We start from the raw sequence: 16,236 nt of genomic DNA on the forward strand, positions 1-16,236 counted from the left end.
AACCATTAATACATCAAAGTATTGCAAGAACAATGATGATGATCCTTTTAGGAACTAAAGATAAACTTTCTCTCCGGTGGTCGCAGCATTTCAGGTTCACTAATCCTCCTTCGACTCTCGCTAACCCTGCTATCTGGAGCATCTCAAATGTCCCACCAGTAGGACCTGCCACTGCTGCAGCTGCTGCCGTCATTACCACCAGGCTTTACACACCGAGACTGCAGATGCACTTACTGGCTGCTTAGTGCAAAGACCTTATACTATAGACGTGGTGAGAGTTCCCGAAGTCCGGACTGGCTGTTTCCCACATTCCGTGATTCACGTAGATGAGAAGAAACTGACAACTAACTTCCTTTTGTGTGTTATCAAGAGTGGTCCAAAGAATGGCATCCCATCAGTAAGAACCATCGAGATACATTCCCATCACTTGCTGAAAGAAGTTTGTTTGACGCCATTCTTACTTCACCATTTAGAGAGCTAACAATTCAATAGAATGGTTTTTCATTTATTTTCTATTTTGACCAGCAATTCTTAAAAAACAAAACAAATTTTTAAAAAAAGCCTCAAAATTTGAGCAAAAACTGTATTTTTTATAAAATTTTGAATTGTTTCTGATTTACACTAGGTTTATTCTAATTTTGTTTTAGGTCCTTGACAATGAAGAAAAGCAGGAAATGTTTTCCTTTCTTCAAGTATCAGCTTTAACTGATTTTAATCAAAGTGTAGTGATGCTTCTCATGCCCTCTTTATGGCAAAATAAAATTATTTTGTTATTAATTTGAAAATAATTTGTAGGTCCTGAGAGGTTTCCCTATACTCTTCCTTATGAGTTGTAGAGAATTCCTAAAAAAGGCAGAGTTCCAATCACTTGCTATAAAAAATGTAATAGAAACTTCCATAATACATTGTAATTTATTGGTTTATGTCTGTTGGAATATATATTTGTGAGTTATTGGTGGCGCCAATGGTGAATTGTTAGTAATGTGTGACTCACGTCTGCAACATCTAGCACTGCACTTCAAACTGATTCCATTAATGGAATAAAAATACTAATATAATGTAATGTAATATATTTTAATAATAAGATTAATTTGTTGTGTTCCATATATGCTAGGCACCTCGTAAGGCATATTCATATATAATCCAGTTTAACCCAGAAAATAGCCTCATGCAATAGAAACCATTTTTATTGTCTTTACACATAAGAAGAATCTGGGACACAGATGCCAAGCAGCTTGCCTGAGGTGAAACACTGGTGAGTGACAGAATTGCCATTTTAAACCCATACTCTAGGGCCTGTGCTCCAACCGTTACATATGTCTTCTCGGAAAGTATCATTCAGATAAGACTGCACAGGGATCCTTCTGAACTACTATACCAACAGGAACTTACCTTTAATAGATTCTAACAGATAGATATATAGATATATCTATAGATATATATCTATAGATATATATATAGATATAGATATATATATCTATATATAACTATAACTATAGTTATATATAGATATATAACTATAACTATATATCTATATAAATAGATATATAGTTATCCCCATATATATAGATATATCTAGATATATCTATATATATAGTTTTAGAATAAAAACTCAAGGCAGTTGGTAATCTAGTTGACAACAGCCTCTGTGACAGAACCCACCAGATAAAATCCTCTGTCTGAGGTGGTGGCAGATGGCAGAACACACTCTGTTCTTCCCACTTCAGGTTAAGTGTCTACTGCACAGGTTTTAGTGATTTGTTTAGTTGACTTGATTTGGCCCTTGTAGGCTGTTAGCTTTGTCTTCTTACCTTGGTAATCACGCACACCTTGGAGCTAAACACAGTAGGCAAAATGATTAAAAAATAAATCTGCAAAGGAATTAAGCAAATAGTTTTTCCCTAATTATTTTTAGTCTATGTTGATAGTTGTATAATAAATAGGTATATTTAAAATTGTCAGGCAACAATAGTTATTGGTGGAAATATATATACATATATGTGCATACACACACACACACATACACACAACACTCACTTCTAGAAACAGTTATAGGAGAAGAAAGATGTTCCTAAGAAAGGATTTAAAGGGTAATAAATCACTTAGGAATAGTTTCTGATGTTTATATGATTTTGTCCAAAAGAGTCCAACATTTTTAAACATTACCACTAATGTACCTAAACCAAAGACAACACTTTATACTCAGTCCACTTAAGAAATGAACTCAGGACAAGACCAATAATAAGTGCCACAAACTACAGTAAAGAAGTTATCCCTCCAACTGGCATCTTTAATCTCATTCTAGAATTTAAGACCACTTATATTTATTGTCTTCCAGGCATGAAGTGATCTTATTTTTTCAAGGTCAGTTTCTGGATTATTTGCTTAAAAAAAAAAAACAAATGGAGGGAAGGGAAAAGAAGGAAGGAGGAAAGTGACAGGAATAGTAATTCAATGTAATTGAATTGATAATTCAATATAATTTTAAACATTATTTTCTTTATTCAAGTCTTGAGTCTTTTCATTTTCTCTGCAAGCTGCACACACTGTTTTTGAACTACCACTGCTAAGGCCAGAACCAAACCAGTTGACATGGAGTAATTTATTCAGTAAATACTTAAATGTGTGGGAAAAAAAAAAGAGGTAAAATACACTCTGTATGGCTTAAGAAATTTAGAGACCAAATAATTTCTGTTAATTATTTGAATAATTTCTTTCATGGTTCACTTTGTCTTGAAAGGCCAATGTGTAAGCCTAGAGTGAAGAAAAACAGTTGTGTCCCATTATGAAAGAAGAAAAGGAAGGAATTAGATAAGGCCAGTGCAATTATCCATTAGTCAGCTGGCAAGAAACTGAGCAAGAAGGCCAAATATTTTATAATATTTTATAGTGTCTTCAATTGTCATACAGTTGGCAAATGGATATAAAATTTTATATATCACATAAAGCTGCCATCAACTCAATGAATATACCTGTTTCACATTAAAATAAATGAAAACAAAACACTAACTTTAAAGTTGTGAAGAATCTGAGAGAAAATCAAAATATTAAAAATAAATCAGATTTTGGCTATGAAAGTGAATTTTAGAATTCAAAGGAATCGGAATGACAAAAGAAAAAAACCTGGCAGAAATCCTATGAAGTCTCTTTTCCAAGGATTTCCTTTCCTCAACACCATTCCAAATAACCATCTACAGAAGAGAGAAAATAATACATAGATAAAAACAAAAAGTGATATTGAACCCATTGGTGAGATCCCCAAGATGAAACAAGAATCTCTAAACTCATTATTTCCTGTCATCTTTTATTTAGCTTCACTATAGTTTCTACAAATGACTTGGCAAAATTATTATTGTGCACAAGCCAAATTTTGCATAAGGCAAAATTTCAGGTATGGTGACTTTTTATTTGAATCAGTTGTTTCCCTATTGTGATTATTTTTGATGGGTAGTCTGAGTGGTTATTTTGCATTACTGGGTAGTTTGGGCCCAGTACATAACACTAGCACCACATGGAGGCCGAGACTGGGACTACAGGTTTTCATATATCAACGAAACCACAAACCTGCTCCTGCTCACAACTGGTTTCCTATTACAAAAGAAAGAATGTGCTTGATCCACTGATGTCACACTTCATATTCCGAGCATGGCCACTATGTATGACCTACAAAATGGGTGTTGCCAGTTAAGGGAAAATAATTTATTTAAATGTTCTTGGAGAACATTAAGAACATTAAGATTTCTGTTCAGAAAACATTTCTTATGAAAAGGCTTTTGCATTTTGAAGGGATGACCATAAATCTTGTCAGAAACAAAGGGAATAAATAGGAAAATATGTCTTGTGAAAACATGTTGACTGAACTTTAGTAACTTCAGTTGAAAATGTGATAGTTTTTAGAACTAAATTTAATCATCCCTGATGTTATGATTATTGCATCTCATACCTAAAGCATCTCTAATATTATAATAACTCTGGGATAATAATATAATTGCATATAACTCCATTTTATTTTTATAATCCTATGTGTATAATACATAATAAATTATGCAAAAATAACAGAAAATATCTACTGTTCTGAACTCCAACCCCACTATACTTGCTGACCAAAACAAATAAAAAACAACTGTCCTTCCCAGAAAGACTATTTTTAACTGTATTAGATATGAATAAGAAATTAGAATGTTTCCAAGGATAAATTAGTGTATGTGCAATAGCTATGCCTAAAATTAATTATGCCTAAAGTTAATTGCAGGAGAATTTTAATAAACTGCTTAATGATCTGAAGATGGACCACTTACCATTGTAAGGAAAGGTATAAAAGTGGAATGTTAATAAAATCGCACACTTTGAATGAAATTTTCATAGCTAAGCATGAAAAGCTAATTGGTGCATCATATTCCCACAATAAATCTGAGAAACTTTATCCAGGACTAAAATACAAGAAATGACTATGTGTGTTACAAATAAAGGTGAAAAGTAATTAGGATTCCTGAGTAACGTAAGTTTTAAAACAAAAAGTCTGCTTTAACAATTATTTTCAATGAAGTAATTTTTATGGCATTAAGAATATGACATATCTGGGCTCACCTGGTTAAGTGTCTGACTTGGTTGCAGCTTAGATCAAGAGATCAAGCCCTGTGTTGGGCTCCACACTTGGAACGGAGTCTGCTTGGGATTCTTTCTCCTTCCCTTCCTCACCGCCCCCCCGCCCTGCCGCCTCTCCTCCTTCCTGAGTGTGCATGCTCTCTCTCTCAGATAAATAAATAAATAAATAAATAAATAAAATAAATAAAATATCTTTTTCAAAAATGATATATCATCTCTTTCTGATTACCTGATTAAAAATTATGCTACTCTGCTTAAATTCCCAGAATGCTGTCTTTAACTACAAAAATACTAATATCCATATAATGAGAGAACAATGTGAATGTAAGTTTCACCAATCTGAATAAGTAATCAAGTAAACTACATGTTTCTCTTGGGATTTTCTGTTATTTCTATTATTCGGTTCATAATTCCTTGCATTGAGTTAATTCTTTTCTAGAGGATTAAGTAATTCCTCTCTATTGGATAATCCCCAACCTCCTAAAAAAATGTAGTAACATTTCCCATCATAAAAATAAATCTGGGGAGCCTGGGTGGCTCAGTGGGTCAAGCCTCTGCCTTCGGCTCAGGTCATGATCTCAGGGGCCTGGAATCGAGTCCCGCATCAGGCTCTCTGCTCAGCAGGAAGCCTAATTACCCCTCTCTCTCTGCCTGCCTCTCTGCCTACTTGTGATCTCTGTCAAATAAATAAATAAAATTAAAAAAAAAAATAAAAAATAAATCTGTCCTTGACCTCCCTCATCCTTAGCTAGAGGCTGATTTCTGACTTCTGTCAAAATATTATCTACAGTGTCTTTATGTGTTCACCTCTCATTTTCTCTTGAGTCCACTCTATAAATTAGAATTGGGTTTTGTTGCAGGTAATAGAAAACCCCAAATAAAAGTGGTTTAAATATTACAAATCTGACTTCTCTTATAAACACAGTCCAGGATTATGTCCAGGGCTGGTGTGGCACTACAATGAACTAACTAACTAATGAATAACAAAAATGAGCATTTTTGATCTTGCTTATCCATCCTCAGTAGGAGGCCTCCATTTCTGACTCCAAGCTCCAGCCAACACATCCTCTTTGCAGCCAAAAAATAACTGGGAATTAATAAAGAAGGATATGCTCTCTACATTTAAGGATACTTCCTAGAAACCCTCATATTCATGACCTTTGAATTTTTGAGTCCCACAGGACTCAGACCTATGCCCTCATCTCCTCTCCATCTCTACCTACCCCCTACAGTGGATTTGCAATTTGAGGATTTGGCTAAGCGTGAACTACCTTCCCCAGAATTCCCTTTCTTATCTCTTTCCAGTTAGGCTGGGCCAAACAGGAAACTCCTAGGAGATTTGAAGGGTGTAAAAAACCAAAACCAAAACAAAACAAAAAAACCACCACCACCACCAACAACAAAAAAACACAGCAATCATTTTGTAACACAGATACAGTCTTTTATTCGCAATCGCAACTACTCCACCTTCCCAGGGAACTCCTTTAGGTTTCTGTCTCTTAAGACAAGTGTATGTGTTTCCGTAACTAAGGAGCTTGGCTTCTCCTCCACACCCACAACATGAAGGTCAGAAGCAACATGAGCTGACACTGAGTTCAGTCCTGTCTTTATTGGATTCAAGTTCTTACTTGCGGGTTCCAGCTTGTTTTCCCCCTCCCCCTCCCCCCGGTAACTTTACACCTTCTTCTCTTCTAACTGCCTCTCCATGCACTTCAACTTGGAGCATCAGACACAAAGACCCCAGCCTTACCTATTATCAACCTTCCACAAACGTGTATAGTCAAATCCCTGTAACAAATCCACACATATCTCCTGAAGGTTCTACTTCTTCCATTGAACCCTTACTGGTATACACTCTACTAACCTAATCTACAACTGGGCTTTTCATAAAATCTGTACTCAGGATCCCAAATTCACATCAAAAAATTCAACCCCTTGACTATACTCAAACAGATTTGGATATTTAATTGCCTTCTATATATGTCCACATGGATGTTTAATAAATAGTTCAAAGCAGAACTTTTGGTCTCTGACTTGTTCTTTGCCCTTCAATCTGTACACCTACTACTCCCATCTCAGGCAATGGAAATGTCTTGGTATCTTCCCACCAATGCCTTTCCAGTCCATATCAATTAGAATAAAAAGTCAAATACCTAAAGTGGTCTATGAGGTTCTTCTTGATCCGGCCCCTGCTATGTCTTTGACCTTAACTATTTTTCTTCTCTCTCACCCCACTGGAATCACACTGACTGTTTTGACAGTTCTCAGCCTGACCAAGCACACTCTCATTTCAGAGCCTTTACACCTGTATTTCCTCTGCCTATTAAGCTCTTCTCTTAAAACTCCAACTCATACATCATAATAACTCTATATTTTTATTATAAGTCAAAAAGTTAAAAAGATGTAATTACTAAGAAGGTAAAAACTAAACATCATTACAATTCATAACATCAAACCCTAGTTCCTTATATTTCAACCATCTATAAATATCATGATGTGATGTTTTTACATGGAAGAATATTTTTAGAATAATATTTAGAGTAAAAAAGGCATATTTTGAATCCTGAGTTAATCCTATGTAGCTGAGTGCCCTTAATTACCTTTCTCTGAGCATTATTTTCTAGCATCTGTAATGGAGACAAATACAATGAGTGCACTTAAGTAGAATAAATATTTTGAAATTGATACAATTATATTCAAAGCTTTAATAAAAGTTTATAGAATTTTCTCTATTGTTTTTGTATTAACATTAGCATGTTAAGATATTAAATAAGTTCCATTTCAATTTTGGGGGTATGGAAAGATCTGCATGAAGCCTCTGAATACACCTTTTTTTTTTTTTAAACTGCTACTATTTGGGGTGCCTGGGCGGCTCAGATGGTTAATCATCTGTCTTTGGCTCAGGTCATGACCGCAGGGTCCTAGGATCAAGCTCCACACTAGGCTCCCTGCTCAGCGGAGAGCCTGCTTCGCCCTCTCCCTCTGCTGCTCCCACTGCGTGTGCTCTCTCGTTGTCTCCGTCAAATAAATAAATAAAATCTAAAAAAATTTAAAAATTAAAAAAAAAAACTGCTGCCATTTGAACAATGGGTTAAAACATTTTTTTTTTCTTCTCTTAAGAACTACCTCTTATTAGGTACTTTTGGAATTAACATTACAAAAAGGGTAATTGATTTTTCAAGATTTAAATAACTTGGCTCTTCTGTTATTCCTAATGTTCTATATATTCAGAGGCATTGCTGTAGATATGGGATGCCTCCTGTGTATTGTGGAAGAGATACAGGTAGTAGGTAACCCAATACCTCTCCATTCCCATTAATGAAATGAATGACCTTTGCAGAAAGACAATCCAGCCTCTCAGAATAAAATAGAGCTAATATTCTACAATCAATATAGGAATACTCTTTAACACGTTTATGACAAGGTCAGAATTTAAAGGAATATAAAATGCTTTTGAAAACTAGGTTGAAAAACTAAATATGCAGAGCAAAATATTTTACAAAATCTGTGCCTTACAGTAATTTCATTTAGTTGAGGAATTTGTTTCTTTATTAAAAATAGACTTACCGGGGCGCCTGGGTGGCTCAGTGGGTTAAAGCCTCTGTCTTTGGCTCAGGTCATGAGTGCAGGGTCCTGGGATCAAGCCCCACATGGGGGGGGGGGAGCCTGCTTCCCTTCCTCTCTCTCTGCCTGCCTCTCTGCCTACTTGTGATCTCTGTCAAATAAATAAATAAAATCTTTAAAAAAAAATAGACTTACCAGGAGATTAAAAAATATCTATTACTTACATGTTGGGATAATGATATTTGTTTCTGATAATGTGTATACTCTCAGTTTATGCAGTATTACCATTTAAAAGCCTGAGTATATATACTCATCTCAAGGCATTCATCTCAATGTACTCATTTACTCACTATTGAAGAATGAAAGAACAAATGAATGAAAGGAAGTATACCAGATACTTCAAGTTAAAATTAGGTAAAAAGTCTTATTAGTAGTAGAAATAGATGATTAAACATGAAGGCTTTCAGGGGTGATGGATCTATTTGCCATTTGGATTCATAGTGATCGTTTTACAAGTATATGTGTACATTTGTCAAAACTTATCAAAGTGTACATCTTAAGTATGTCTATTTTATTGTCAATTATACCTTAATAAAGCAGCTGAAACAATAATGTATATACTATGTATACATTTTTAAACTTATAATCTTTTTTAGAATATACTCAATTCAAGATAAACCTAGTCTAGAGGAAATTTTGAAAAGAAAAATATCTTAAATCATCATGCTGTATGCTGAATATAAGTAAGATGATCATTTAAAACTATTTTGGCACTAATATACACTCCTGAAAATTTTATCTAAAAATAAACTTTTACTCCTTTTAGTAGTGACCAAGACCTTGTTTTATTGAGAACAGGGCTTCCAAGTTCATCTTCTCCTCCCCACAAAAGGACACTGTGGGTTTCCCACCGCTCTGGTCTACGGGAGGGGAGAAAGCAGGCACATAGGGCATTATGATCAATACCCATCTTTCTCAAAGGCAACTACTCATTCTCCTTTTAAAAAGCTCTGTGATTTTGGAGTTTAAACTTTTTGAACCAACCACTCTCTGCCTACCACCTTTTAATTACCTCTCATTTTTCATCAAAGACTAAGGCACCTATCTCATGAATTCTAGAAAATTTCAGTAGTCAAATGACTGATTTGCCCAACAACACTTTCAGTTCCTTGACCTTCTAATCATCAACAATGAACGTCTCTCTAGGTTTCAATCTCATAGCTATAATTTGGACATTTTTACTATAAACTGGCTCTATTTCTAAAAGCATTAATTCTGCAGCCAACCTCTGAGCAAAACTCACCTGCCATAAGTTTAATTTTTCACTCCTTTGATTTCTAATCCTTCTAATCCTTCCATTTCTATCTCAGGGACCAGACAGCAAGTATTCAAGGTTTTGTATGCACACACTCTTTGTCGCAACCACTCAACTCTGCCATGATAGTGGCACTAATAAGTGGTAACAGCTGTACACAGTATATAAACAAATGGGCATGGCTGTGTTCAAAACAAAATTTTTTTGGACCTGAAGCTTGGATTTCTTACAATTTTTACATGTCTCAAAATATTATACACACCTTTGATTTTTTTTTTGACCATTTAACAATGTAAAATACTTTTTTCTTTTTTTTTTCCAGCTTCAGGCTGTAGAAAAACTGGACCAGCCCAACAGTGGGTTGATGTCTACAACCTCTGCTGTATATCCTATTTGGACCTTTAGATTACTTGCCTTTTGACTTTCTTCCAGTTTGTCAGCCTTCTGTCTTTACTTCCTTCTTTATCCTGCTTTGATTCTAAGATTTCCCCTATTCTAATGATGCTTTGCCAATAAACTAAACTCCTACGCCTCTCTTTTATTCCTCAACCATCTGGCAAAACTCCAAACTTGGATAAACCGGATTACTTGTTTTCTCCATGACCAAACCAAAAGTAGCCAGGCATTGCTGCAGGAAGTCATGGCAGGGAGGAAGGATGTTACTTTAAAGATGCAAACACTAAGTCAGATGGGCTCTTTATCCTCTTTAGAATCAGTTTTACTGATTAATTCATGGCTCCTCTCAGTACTTTCTTGCAAAAATTTTCTTCTCAAATGTATAATCTACCCCCCACACCCCCCACCCACCCATCACCAAAACAGGTGAGCGATGTTCTCTATGTCACTAAATGACTAATTTGTCAGCTCTCATTTTAAAAAAATAAATAAATAAAATAAAATTTAAAAAATAAAAAAAAAGCAAAAACAAAAATGAAATCAAGAGCATGCAACTCATATCAAGATTCAACCTGTCCTATGACCATTTCCTTCTGTTGATTTAAAGATCCACTTCATTTCAATTGCCTAATTTACAAACATTTAATCCTCAGCAAAAGAATGCTTTGAGCATATTTTAAAAAAATATTCAAAATTATTTTCACAACAACCTTAAAATCTTGACACACCAATCATGTTTTTGTTTTGCTTTGTTTTTTAAATTTTATTTATTTCTTTGACAGAGGGAGAGACAGCAAGAGAGGGAATACAAGCAGGGGAGTGGGAGAGGGAGAAGCAGGCATCCCGCCAAGCAGGGAGCCTGATGCGGGGCTCTATCCCAGAACCTTGGCATCATGACCTGAGCCGAAGGCAGACACAATGACTGAGCTACCCAGGCTCCCCAACCATGTTTTTTTTCTAGGTAAGTATATTATCTATTGCTGAGGAATAATATTACCACAAACTCAAGGGTCAAGGACACATTTATTACCTGCAGTCTCTATGGGAGTAGTCAGGCATGGCTTACCTGGGTCCTCTGCTTAGGGTTTCACAAAGCAGCAATCCTAGTTTCGGCCAGAGCTGAGGTCTCATCCTAGACACTATAAGGGAAGGATTCACTTCCAAATTGACCCAGGTTTTTGGTAGAATTCAGCAACTTGTGACTGTAGGACCAAGGGCTTCTGTTTCTTACAAGTGGCCCCTAAAGGTTGTCCAAACTCCTAGAAGGCCCCCCAAAATTCTCGTCATGTGGGAATCCTCAGCAGAGTCACCACCTTCCTCAAAGTGAGCAACGGATAAAGAGACTCCAACAGGACAGGCAGTACAGTCTCATATCACAGTCACACAATCAATATGTATCAACAAGTACATCCCTTCACCTTTGCCATATTCTATTGCCTTATTTCCTAAGGCAGTGATGAGAGAAGAATGCACCCTGGGTCAAGACAGGCACATAAAGGGAAATTACAAACGCCCATTTCATATTACATGATTCACCTCCTGTTTGACATTCATCCTATTCTTTAAACAGCTGTTTTGCAGTAATTTATTATTTGAGAGGCACTTTGCATTTTGAAAGGCTTCTAATAAGTTATCAGTAACCTTTTGAAAAAAAAGATGTAAAAAAGTAATTTTAAGATCTATATATGCAAAAAATAGTTTGGTTATATTCACTTTGGCTATTTGTGTAATTTTTTGAGACTATCTCTATTCAAGCTAGGACAGTTTGCTGTTGTGCTCTGAGGTCAGACTCTAACCAAATTGTGACTACAGTTACATCTGACCTAATAATTTCCTGTTTTTATAAATAAAATGACAATTAAAAAAAAAGACACTCATAAAATATTCGTAACTGTACCTTGAACACCACTGCGGAGTGTAGGTTTGATACTGTTATTGAGGGATCTTTTATTAAAATATGTTTCCATTGGGGCGCCTGGGTGGCTCAGTGGGTTAAAGCCTCTGCCTTCAGCTCAGATCATGATCCCAGGGTTCTCGGATCAAACCCCACATCGGGCTCTCTGCTCAGCAGGAGGCCTGCTTACTCCTCTCTCTCTCTCTGCCTGCCTCTCTGCCTCCTTGTGATCTCTGTCTGTCAAATAAATAAATAAAATCTTTAAAAAAATAAATAAATAAAATAAAATATGTTTCCATAAAGCAATTTTCATAGAAAAAAATCCCACGGAATAGCTTTATATTAAGTAACAAATGATATACATGTATGCATGAACACAAACACACAGTCTCTCGATAAAGTCAGGAAATTTAAAGAAAGCTTTGGAGAAATGCTTATACCTAGTTAGATTAAAACAAATGCCTGTAATTTGTTAACTCTGTAGAATAATTACATTTTTGGAATTTAGACAATTTAAAAATGATTAAATTTTAATTAATCAAGATGGGATAGGGAGGGAGACAAACCATAAGTGACTCTTAATTAATCTATTCTGGTTTTTTCATCTGCATGTCAGAAGACAATAAATTACTTTTCTAATAATAAGAAATGTTGGTGTGATATTTTTTACTCATAACACCAAGTGAGGGAAAATCAGAATTGCAAATGGTAAAATTTTTTGCAAGAGGCCAACACAACTACAAAATTCATTTTGGCGTTTTTGTATTTGACATATCAGCTCTGTCTTAACACTGCTGCAAAGACTTTTGTTACACTCAAGCAGGAGGAACCACTCTATTCATACTATTTACTTTTCGTTCTTTCCATGCAGGCAATGTACAAGAAACATCTTAGCAGCAGCTCAGTAACTCCTTACTGTCTTGAATTATGATTACAGTAGGTTTCAAAGTGTTCTCTTCTGTCTAGATGTGTAAAACCTCTATTTTATATTTCAGGAACATATCTGGAAGAATTAAGACTTTTCAAACACCTTATGGCCATTTTTAAAAATGCTTTTCTAAATAGGCATTTACTTTACAATGAAAAAATACATCCAGGTGTCTTTCTCCCCTTCAAATATAAAGGTACCCACCCTCCCTCGAGGTACTTCTTCAAATGATGCCCTATTCATCTTCTGAAATCTATAATTAGGTATGCCTGCAGCCGCTCTTTTTTTAGGTTTAACGTGTTAAACTGAGTAATCATTACTCATCCTCTGAACTTTCACTTATCCTTACTGTGTTTTCTACTGGTCTGTCAAGATACCAGGACCTAATAAAATGTGACACAGCCTTATGTTGGAATTTTAGGTTGCCCATTTAATAACACATCCAAAGTTTATGAAATAATATTAGGTGGCAAAATTAGAATATAAAGTTGTATATAAAGTCACACTTTTACATATACAAAAATATCTTGTTAAATAGAGTTTAGCTGTGTTTCACTCTGAAGCAACTTGTTTCCATAATTTTAACCTTCTCCTTTATAATTTTCAACATATTCTACAAGCATGTATTACATACACAATAAAGGACATTTTCTTCTCCTTTCATGATGATTTTATTGTCTTTTATTATTGTCTTCAATATGATTTGTAGGTGTTTGAGACCAGATCCCCTCTATTGCAATTCTACATTTTGCCTCTCAAATCTTCCATTACTTCTACATTAAAAAATAAATAAATAAACAAATCACCCTATGGAAGATTACTGTTTTGTAGACTAGAGGTCATCAAATTATAGCCCCCAGGCTAAGGCAGCCTGTGATTTTTAAAATAGTTTAAAATAGCTCTAGTGAATTATTGTAAGTATTGGCTATATACTGTAGGAGTAGCACTAAGCCTCTTTCTCAGTATTGATAGAGGGACAAAGTAGACCATTGTGTTGGAAGAGCTTTCCCAGGGAGGAGCTAAGGGGTTACAAGCTCTGCTGTATGGAGTGCTCTCTGTTTGGATTCTCCTCTTTCTAAATTGCTTCCTTTTCTCTTAGGCTGGTAGGGTGAGGATGAGCTTGTGATTACCTCTTCTTGGGAGGTCCCTTTGTCCCCGTAAGATTTAGCAACACCAGGGAAAGGATGCCTGGGGTGGCCAGTTTACAGCAGCTCTTCTCTAAACCTTACTGAAAAATAGTCTTTTACTCAGGTCAAAATTCTTCATCCCTTGTTAATAGGGAAGGATGCTCTAAGGAACAACACCAGGAAAAAGGCCACTAAGGGCCAATTCTAGTCTAGGCCTTAAATAGAAGGATAGGAGATATCCCCACAGTATTTTGCAATTACAGCCCTGGTAATAAAGAAAAATAAATAAACATGTCACCTTAACACTTCCATTTACACTGTAGTTGTATTCTTAGAAAATCTGGTATAGTTAAAAACATGCCCTGAGTACTTACGTGTTCATATGTAAAAAACAAGATTCTAGGTTCAGATCATTATAAATAAGTATTTCAATGATATGAATGTTAAGCAAGATATTTCAAAGTTCTGGAAGATCTGTCCTTGCGCCAAACAGTTCTTGTATCGCAGTATGGTTAGCATCCCCAGCTGCCGGCTGCCAGATGCCGCCAGGGTCCCTCAGTCACTGTGAAAATCACTGTAAATGTCCCCTGCTGGTACAAAACCGGTTCTGAGAACCTACACGACAGAGCAAAGGAACAGAATAAGTAATAGCGATAAAACAGTTTTCCAGGGTACATTACCTCAATTCTTCTAGCATTGAGCTTCTCCTGGCTACTTAAGTTCTATACCTTTTGCAAGTAACTTCAAAAGCAAGAGAATATACATTCTTGTACCTCCCATGTATTCCAATCCAGTGCCAGGAGACTACTTTCAGTGTGACGGTGGAAGACAGCCAATGCGCACCGCCTCGGACTATTCTGGAAATATCTAAAGCGGCAGAAGCTAGCTAGGAGATGTCACGGGAGCTGAAGAGCCCCAAGTGAAGCACCTTCAGAAAAAGACTGAGCCGAGCCTGAACGCCTCAGAATGGAAGGAATAAACGAGCAGATGATAGTAGAAAACTTGAAGCTGGGCGCACTTTTACAGGAAAGCCACTGCACTCCATTGCGGTCAACGCCTCAGTTCTAACATAGCTGCGGCCCTGTATGAACCTGGCACGACAGGGGCAGGGAGGACCGCGGGCCACCTGGTACACAGACCTGTCCTGCAGTGAAGCTGCCGGCAGGTGCTCGAGGCCCTTGGCGGTGGCCGCAGCTTACCGCAAGTGGGCCTCTGAGCTGGATCCCAGCATTAGATGGGCAAGCGGAGCTCAAAGACAGAGAAGGAAGCTGGGACAGGTGCCAAACCCCATGGGAGGTGCTGGCAGCTCGGACTTCGCCGGCGTGCTGCACAATCGGCACTCCATGAATAGGGCACCGAACCTCAGGAGCCATCTCCCAAGTTCAACAGCTGGGGTCCGAGATGACTGCAGGTGGCGACAACCCCCTGGGGACTCTGGCACCAGTTCCTTGCAGAACAACCTGGCCAGTCTCATCTAGGCAGGCCGGCAATTAGTTCTCAGAGCAGATGAAGCAGCGGAACCCAGAGCGGAGAGAACAGCACCAAAGTCAGACGCAAAGGGGGGCTGCCAATGTCATCCACAGCAACGGGCAGGCATGCCCACCCATCCATTCCACTGTCATTGCGCCCTACCCAAATTGGAGGCCTTCTTGTGTTTTGTGGTTTTCTCCCTTAAACTTCCCAAAAGAGAAAAAGGAAAATAAATTGGAGCTGGATGTTGAAAAAAAAATTAAGAACAGAAATAATTGGACGCCATTATATATCATTTGACTATCCTTAATAACTACCTGTGCAATTCATTCCAGGCATTTCTTAGCCTCTCAGTGTTTACCTGTCTCATTCTCAGTTGGTTGACAGCTGATTTCTTCATTTATTGGTTCAATATCCACCAAGCACAGGCCTGTGCCTAGAGCAGTGATTAGCATTTCCTTAATCGGTTTTAGCTTTTGAAACTGAACAGGATTATCTGATTATGTTATCTATGAGAGTGAAACTGAGCCCCTTTTCCTTCATAAGTCTGTACTAATTTTATAAATCTATCAATATTGCGTTATACTTTATTTCTACTAATTCTATGAAAGTTATAAATTTCATGCATCTTAAATTCTCATACATGCACAGAAAAACCATTCACCTCCTACTGGTATCTGGTCTTACTGCTTTACATTTTAAGTAGGTTTCTCTTTGAAGATCTGGTTTAAATTTCAGTAAAACATGAGACACCTGAATGAATAGCATAAGAAACTGATTATAATGCTTTCCTTTATAGAATATTATATTTTCTGGGAAATAAGCCAGAGGCTGATCTAACTCATCTTTAATACTTATAGCTTTAAATACTTTACCACGTACTACCTTGCAAAGTCTTCCGCAAACAGTAACAAAATGTTTTTCCAAAATAAGTGTA

The sequence above is a fragment of the Neovison vison genome, chromosome 4, assembly GCF_020171115.1.
Source record: "Neovison vison isolate M4711 chromosome 4, ASM_NN_V1, whole genome shotgun sequence".
Lineage (NCBI taxonomy): Eukaryota > Metazoa > Chordata > Mammalia > Carnivora > Mustelidae > Neogale > Neogale vison.